Here is a 9,230-nt window from a genome sequence, read left to right on the forward strand (position 1 = left end):
CTGTGAAGCTTGTACTAAACAGGTAAAGTATTGCAGCTTGACAAAGGACACTAAAAAAGCGACATCTTGGAACTCTGCTAAAATTGACAATTGTACCCCACTTCCAAGCAATGTTTCATCTTTATAGTTCTGACATTAAATATCTGTGTGCTAAGTATACCTTTTTTGTTTTACATAGGGGAGAAAAGACTCGGAGGACACCCCTCATCCGAGGAGACCAGAGCCCCCCCCCCCTCTGGAAGAAGGGGAAATCCCCCCAACACAAGCTGAGCAGGAGGAGGAAGACGTGGTGGAACTAGTCACCACAACAGGTGAGTGTCTGCAACCACAGGCTCAGATAAGAGATGGATGGCGGCATTTTTTTTAAACCAAGTTTATTTTAGGGTTCCTCTCTTTTTAGGTGATCGTGATGTTGTGGATCCAGATCCTTTCACATCCGAAAGTGCCCAGATCCTGATCGGGGAGATCATGGGGTGTAATTTACAATATGAAATCATCAAGCAAAACATCAATGATGTTATTCCAAAATATAAAAACATCATTGATGTTTTGGGGCGAGTTTAAAACCCCTCCAAATCAATTTCTTCTTTTGTGTGCTACAATGTGCTAAATCTTTTTGTGATTTTTCACAAAGCCAAATTTGGAGGATGCACACAGTGTGCCAACATGTGCTATCTGCCATCACGGGAGATCAATGGAGGCGTTTTGGGGGTGCAACAACTTCCTCAATAATAAAGTAGCGGTGAGGAAGGGGTTTCTCCCCCAAAACACGTCCCTTGATCCCCCGTGATGGCAGGTCGCACATGTTGACATTGGGAAATTTGTGTGCATCTTCCAAATTTGGCTTTTCCAGGGGTGATTTCCCCCCATCTGAATGCAATATCAAACACAGTTCCTAAATACTCATGTCTGATATTGCCTTCAAATTCGACCAAATGTGACGTTTGTAAGTTCAAGATTTGTGTCTTTCTTGTTGGTTTTACACAGGCCTGTTTTCTATAAAATGGACATTTTGATTTTGGATAATGCCACCACAAAAATTGTTATACAACAAACATGTTGGTTTGTTTGAAAAACCTTTGGTAAATGCACATGTGATTGTGCAGGTATTAAAAAGATTGTTAATCAAGAATGTGTGGATTATTGTCTCAACGCTACAACACTTTTGGGGTGATGTAATTGTTGTTTTCTGAGAAAATGGGGGTTATTTCCTAAGGGCAAATCCACTTTGCACTACAAGTGCAGTTTCAGTGCAGTTGCAAGTGCACTTGTAGTGAAATGTGTTTTTGCATTTATTAAATAACAGCCAACAGTGCTTTGTATAAGGTTACACAATCACGCCATTTTCTGCACTCAAAACATTTCTGTCAGGGTCAGCTAAAACAAACACAAGCAGTAAATGTCCACAAAGACTTTCTTTTTGTTTTTTATTATAAAAAGGCTTCACAGATTGTCTGGCATATTGATAGCCCCCCTACCCGCAAAGAACTCCAGGTAGCGTAACCGGACATCACGGGCACTCAGGGAGGGCAAGCCAGGACGGCCACTTTCAAGCGCCATCAGTGTGGTTTGATGTATGATTCCGGCCTCAGGCCCAACTGAGCCAGCATAGTTAGCCGAATGTTTCCTTAAAAAGTTATGGAGAACACAGCACGCAAGTATAATATGGTTCAGTTTATACTCCGCCATATGGATGGGTGTCATAAATAGGCGGAACCGGCTGGCCAGGATTCCAAATGTGTTCTCCACCACTCTTCGGGCTCTGGCCAGCCGGTAATTAAAAACCCTCTGTTCCGGGGTGAGGGTCCTCATTGGGAATTACCGCATCAGGTGGTCCCCCAGCGCAAACGCTTCATCAGCAACGAACACAAATGGGAGTCCTTCAACATTGTCCTCTGGAGCTGGCAAGTCCAAGCTGCCATTCTGGAGACGCCTGTAGAACTCCGTCTGGGCGATGACTCCACCATCGGACATCCGGCCATTCTTCCCCACGTCCACATACAAGAAGTCGTAATTAGCCGACACCACTGCCAACATCACTATACTATTGAACCCCTTGTAATTATAATAGTACGACCCCGAGTTGGGTGGTGGGACGATGTGGACGTGTTTCCCATCAATTGCCCCTCCACAGTTAGGAAAGTCCCACCGCTGGGCAAAGTGGGAGGCCACAGTCTGCCATTCCTGTGGCGTGGAAGGAAACTGTTGAGGAAAAAACAATAAACATTACTATTTTTTCACAGAAACATGGCAAGCAGATTAGACACAAACATTATGGGGCAACCTCCAGATAGCTTTTAGTAAGGGGAATTTAACAAGGCCAAAGTATAAGGTACACCTATCATATTCCCCCTCCCCCCCTCTCATGGGCCATTTCTAACATTATAGGGGGTGTGTGGAAATCTGGACAGGTAACCCTCTTCACTTCATTGAGAGATGAATGCCTAAATAATGGGTATTACTTGGAACAGCCCCTCCTTAGTTACACTATTGGCAGCCCACTGGACAGGTAAGAAGTGTCATAATACAAAGATATAAATACACATTGTACACATTTGAGGACATTTGGACATTCTGCTATTACCTGTCAAGATAATAATAGGACACAAATACTTTAAACAGTACCATTTGAAAGTATACAGGCAGACCCTTGCACTACATACTTTGGGGAATTCCTCCATACATCTGACCACAAAAGAGATTGGTATAGTGTGTATGGGTTTGGCAAAGTCAGCAGATAGATGATTGAGGATAGATAGAGAATTGGGACACCACAAAAATAAGCCTCTGCCACTCTGCCTGAATTTAAATCAAAAATAACATTTCCAAACATTTTAGGGGGTGTTTGGGGTAAAGCACTACTTTAGAGCTGATAAAATACATTGTTAAGTGACTACATGAGGTGAATATAGGGCCAGGAGACACCATGCTGGGGAGGTTATTGAAGGGCAAATATGTATGAAGGACGTAAAATAATAATTACATAAAAATCCTGCATGAATGAGGACAAAGGGGACATTCACAGCATATTACAATCATGGTAATTAGGGAATGAGGAAAGAAATACAAGATATTAGCAAACATTCAATACAATAAAATGTGATATAAAAGGATAAAAATCTTACCTTCATATACTCCTTCTGCAGGACCTGTATGATGGCAGAACAGGTCTCTGGGATGATGATACCCAGAGCCTGGGGGGAGATGCCTGTCGAGAACTTCAAGTCCTGCAGGCTTCTCCCTGTGGCCAAATACCGCAGGGTAGCGACCAGCCTCTGCTCCGGAGTGATGGCTTGCCTCATGCAGGTATCCTGCCTGCTGATATAGGGGGTCAGCGAAGCCAACAGACGGTGAAACACGGGGTCCGTCATCCTGAGAAAGTTCCTGAAATCATCAGGATTATTCTCACGGATCTCACGGAGCAAAGGCATATGAGAGAACTGGTCATGCTGAAGCAACCAATTCTTGGTCCATGAACTCCTCCCCACCCTGTTCATGGACTGGACTTGTGTCAAGGTCAGGACCCCAACACCAAGTCCCCGCACAGCACGAACTCTACGAGCAGTACGCATACGAAACATGGCTAGAAAACGGTCGGCTGCTCAGAACGAAGTAACATAACGCACTGAAGAACAGCAAGGTCTGTGAAGAGCGACCTGAAAAACAGTAACGAACAAACAAGAATACAATGACTACCTAAAGTCACGCAGAACTTGCTTGCACGCACTGAAGAGCAGATACAAACCCACAAGCACAAACTGAACGTCAGAAAACGATCTGAAAGCCACGAGTCTGAAAAAGTGCGAATCGTCTCTCACCAAACTTTTACTAACACGAGATTAGCAAAAGGAGCCCAAAGGGTGCCGCGCTTGGTTCTGAACCGGCCTTTTCTAGTCTCGTCGTACGTGGTGTACGTGACCGCGTGGTTGGCGATCGGAAATTCCGACAACTTTGTGCGACCGTGTTTAGACAAAAAAAGTTTGAGCCAACATCCGTCGGAAAAAATCCTAGGATTTTGTTGTCGGAATGTCCGAACAAAGTCCGACCGTGTGTACGCCCTATCATAGGGAATTTTATTATGGATCTCCTTAAGTTTGCAACCACTGATAATTATTTTTGGTTTGGGGGCACATTTTTCCTCCAAAACAGAGGAGCAGCCATGGTGGCTAAATATGCCCCCAGTTTGGACAATTTATTTATTGCAAAGTGGGAGGAGGATGTCATCTATGCCCAGCAGACACCAGAGGTGGTCCTATGGGCCAGGTGTATTGATGACATCCTCCTCCCTTGGGATGGTTACCTCACACCAGTGGAGTCAAGTATGAATTAACTATGAATTAACTATGAGGCCAGCCTGTCAGAAACATACAGCATTAGCTCCGAGGCACACACAAATGCGCAGGCCTGCTGGTACCCGTCTCACTGCGAATAGGCATGCGCCAGTGAGCATGCGTGCATTAACCGTTGACACTGGCACCAAGTGGCCTGTATAAGTGCAGCAGCAGCGTAAGTCCTTTGCTCTCTGATCTGCAGTTCTATCTGTGTTCCTGTATCTGATCCTGTTCATTCCTGTGTTTGACCCGACTTGTTCCTGACTTGGACTTTGAGCTCTGCTTCCTGATTACCTGCCTGATTCCGTGTTGCTGATCCTTGCCTGTCCCTAATAATTCCTTGCCTGTCCCTGATGATTCCTTGCCTGCTGTTTATGCCTGCATCTGACCATCTTGACTTTGCTTGCCTGACCACGCATCCAGTCGCTACAAGCTGCTGCCCTCTGCTGCCTGCTATCTACCAACCCGGGGTCTGCTGTTCCACTGTCCACAGCTCCAGCTATCTGTGCAGCTCTGGTGATGGTCTTCAGCTACATCCAGAACATTTCCTGATAGAAACTTTATTACATGTACGACCACTCATGTGGTGTACATGCTCCAGTGCCCATGTAGCCTACAGTATGTGGACAGGACCACACGGGCACTAAGTGTGTGATTAAATGACAACATCAAGAAAGGCTTCAAAGGGGTCAGAGGTCCATAATAAGGATCCTTCGGGAACTGTTTTCTTGGGCATTGATAGATTTATCCCTCACTGGAGGGGGAGTGCTAAGAAGAGGGAGATTTCTAAATTAGAGACCAAATCAATCTACACTTTGAAATCTTATACCCCCCCCAAGGGATAAACGTTGACTAAGATGTTAATGCCTTTATTGATAACTCTTCAGGCCTCTTATTATACCAATAAAAAAAAATAATAATGTGGCGCTCAAAATAGTGACAAAAAATTGTTAGTGACAAAAAATATAAACGTGAAATAAGGTAAATATACCAGAAGCAACAATATCATATAAATGAATATAACAATATATGTTGTATATGAACAAATTGAACTCAAGGTGAATATTCCAAAAGTGAATCAATCAAAAACATACAAAAGTTCTTGAATAAACAAGATAATGCAGCTCAAAGGTGAATCTTGTGTAGGGAAAAGTCTCTCACACTCCTCCCGGTAAAATCAAACTTAATCTTGTGTATAAAAAAAGGATAAGGTGGCACGCTTACCAGACTTGGTGGACTCGTTTACTTTACAGCATAGGAGTCAAGCAGACATTCATGAGGAGTAACCTCAACCGAATTCAGCATGCGAAGATGATGATCTGTGAATGGGCCACTTCCGATATCGACAGAGGGGATCCACCGGCAGTATAATGAGCTCTATAACGTGCAGTGATCCACATCAAAGGTGAACTTGTTGATCCATGATATGGCAAAGTACTAATGAACTACCAACAGTGTATCAATACAAATAAAGTGCTAATTAATAAAGTGCATACATATAAAGTGCTAAATGAAAAAAGCAGCTAAACTTCTATAGTGTAACCAACACCTCTAAAAATGTATATCGTGTAGTGAAGTAGCGCTACTATAGCACATTTAAAAAAAAAAAAAAAAATATATATATATATATTATATATATATATATATATATATATATATATATATATATATATATATATATATATATATATATATATGAGGGAGTTTCTCAGATGGTCATGGAAGATATAAACTCATATAAAAGTGTTCAAAAGTCCTAAAAGGTGCATCCCATAATATATATTTGAGCAATAATGCAATGAAATCCAGTAAAGTGTATCACATAAAACTAAACTAAAAGTAAATTGTTTCCCAGGAGTAATCAGCATCCAAAAAAAAATCAGGTGACTCAGAGAGGTGATCAGTTCCAAAGTTAAAAATATAAATCAGAGTAGATAAGGTGCATAAGGACAGGTGAAAGAGTCCAAATTAAAAATGTGAGATGGTAAACATGTCTTTCTGCAATCCTCCCCCAGTAGTGCTAGCCTCTCACCTTATTGATAGACCCCAACGGGTCTAATGGGGCAACAGTGAACAACCAGCCTGTTGCTGAAGCTTTCCTCACAGCTTTCAAGGGATCACTGCAGCTTTTGTCCGGACTCCACGGTCTTTTCCTAGAAGAAAGTTTTCTCCCATTCCTATAGATGGGGCAACAGTAAATGACCAGCCTGTTGTTGAAGCTTTCCTCACAAGGTCCAAGGGATCGCTGTAACTTTTTCTCCAGTCTCCACGGTCCTTTCCTAGAAAAAAGTTTCTCCCAATCCGCAAGATAGAAGATAAAAAAAAAGGCTCCCCATAGTGTAGTAGGTTTAAAGGTTTATTAAAAGTGGTTTATTAAAAAAAAGCTAAAAACTCCTTTACAATAAAAATGGCAACAGCAGGCCAGGCAACAAAAAAAAGTGTCAAACAAATGAAAAGACTTCCGGTCAAGGCCGTAGCCGGAAGTGAAGTCACCAAGCTTCTCCTGACTAGTTGCGTCACAACACACGTGACTTCATCCAGGGTACAGGTGCTGGGTGACGGTGGTGATCTTAAATAGCAATACTAATCATGTAAATGGACAAAAAAAAAAAAAAAAAAAAGGGAAAAGAAAGAGTGAAAAAGGAAGAGTGAGAAAAATAAATAAATAAATGAATAAATAAAAAAGGGAAAAGGAAGAGCGAGAGGAGAAAAAATAAAATAAAATATAAAAAAAAAAAAAGAGAGAGAGCGAAAAAAGAAGAGTGAAAAAGGAAGAGCAAAAGGAAAAAAAAAAGAAGAACGAAAAAGGAAAACGAAGAAGGAAGAGCAAGAAAAAAAAAAAGAGCGAAAAAGGAAGAGTAAAAGGAAAAAAAAGAAGAGTGAAAAAGGAAGAGTGAAGAAGGAAGAGCGAGAAAAAGAAAAAGAAGAGCGAAAAAGGAAGAGCGAGGAAAAAAAAAAAAAACAGAAGAACGAGAAAGGAAGAGAAGAGTGAAAAAGGAAGAGCGAGAAAAAAAAATATTAAAAGTACATGATATCAATAATCAGAAATAAAGCAATTTAAATCAAACTCAATATTAAGACTGAGGGGGGCAAAGGATTGCATATCAAATATCCATTGAGATTCTGATTTGCTAAGAGAAATAACTATATTGCTTCCTCTCCAGTGGGGCTTAAATTTTTCAATACCCCAAAAAGAGAGGGAACTGAGATCCTTACCATGAACTTCTGAAAAATGTTGAGAAACACTATGTTTAGGGTAACCTGACTTAATATTTTAAACATGTTCCCTAAGTCTTTTCCAGAGGGGTCTCTTGGTTCTGCCCACGTACTGGAGATTACATGAACATTCCAGTACATTCCAGTACATAGACTACACCCTCTGTTTTACATGAGATGAAATCTTTAATAGTATACTTCTTTCCTGTTGTATTAGCACTGAACTCTTCCTTTTTCTTTTTTCTACAGGTGGTATGACGACAAGCATAGCAAATTTTGCATGGATAAAAACCCTTACCCTCAAAAAAGGTAAAGGTTTTGTTAGACAGTCCAGAACATTTTTTGCTAAGGCTCGGTTCACACATCGGCGGCACGACTTGCAGGTCGCCTCAGCGAGGCGACCTGCAAACGACTGCCGGGGCGACTTGCGAGACGACTTCTGCATAGAAGTCTATGCAAGTCGCCCCAAGTCGCCCCCAAAGTAATACAGGAACCTTTTTCTAAGTCGGAGCGACTTGCGTCGCTCCGATTAGAACGGTTCCATAGCACAGAACGGGAGGCGACTTGTCAGGCGACTAGGTCGCCTGACAAGTCGCCCCAGTGTGAACCGAGCCTTACAGGTCATGAAGTGTGGGAGCCCTTCTATAGACGAATCTGGGAAGTGTAGGTAATACTTGACTTAAATGGAGATCAGCTGTTAGAATCTTCCAGTGTTTTCTAATGATCGTCTCAAATTTCTTGAATTGCACATTGTAATCGAGAATTAATGGGATTTCAGTATAGATAGATTCTGCTTTTTCTTTGTTTTTCAAAAGATTATGTCTTTCAATATTTTTCACTTCTTCAATTTTTTGTTGTAAAATGAATTTTTTATACCCTTTATCTAAGAATTGCTCTGCAATAAATCCCTGGGGGATTCTTTTTATCTTTATGGACCTTTGGGAGTATATATATGACTAGTATTCGAAGATGTATTAGGTACTAGATTAGGTACTAGATATTGTGCTTCTTTTTCATTCAGAAATTTCTTTTCTTTTCCCTTCTCTATTAGTTTGCATAAATCCTTTTTATAATACAAGGTTGGGTTACTCAGAAGTTTTTGATATGTGAGTATATCTTCAAGTTGTTTCTCCATTACCTTCTTATGTGATTCTTTAGAGTATTACAATAGCTCCCCCCTTATCTGCTGGTCTTATAACTATGTTCTTTTTCTCTTCAAGCCGCTTTATTCCTTTTCTTATTTCCATTGGGTCCAATGCCTTCTTTATCTGCATTTTATTTAAATCCTGTGTAACCATTTTTTTAAACACATCAATATGTCCATCACTTCCGGGTGGTGGATTAAAAAGTGATCTATTCCTTAAAGTGCTATGTGCATAGCAGTCAGGGTTGGTCATTCTTTTTGTTGTTTCTCCAGGTTTTGAGAGCATATATTTTTTGATATTGAATTTCCTTGTAAACTTTTGAATGTCCACTTATGTTGTAAATTTATTAAAATTCTTTTTTGGGCAAATTTAAGTCCCTTATCTAAGGTATTAATTTCTTCTTGTGTTAACTCAATACCACTATATTGATGATTCCATTCCCTCTTACTCTTTTTCTTTTTGTTTTTGAGCCCTGCTCTGCATCCTCTCTTCTTTCTACGCTTCCCTTCCTTCTTGTTTCTGGCCTGAGGGATCTCCT

Source organism: Aquarana catesbeiana, linkage group LG09 (assembly GCF_042186555.1).
Source record: "Aquarana catesbeiana isolate 2022-GZ linkage group LG09, ASM4218655v1, whole genome shotgun sequence".
Lineage (NCBI taxonomy): Eukaryota > Metazoa > Chordata > Amphibia > Anura > Ranidae > Aquarana > Aquarana catesbeiana.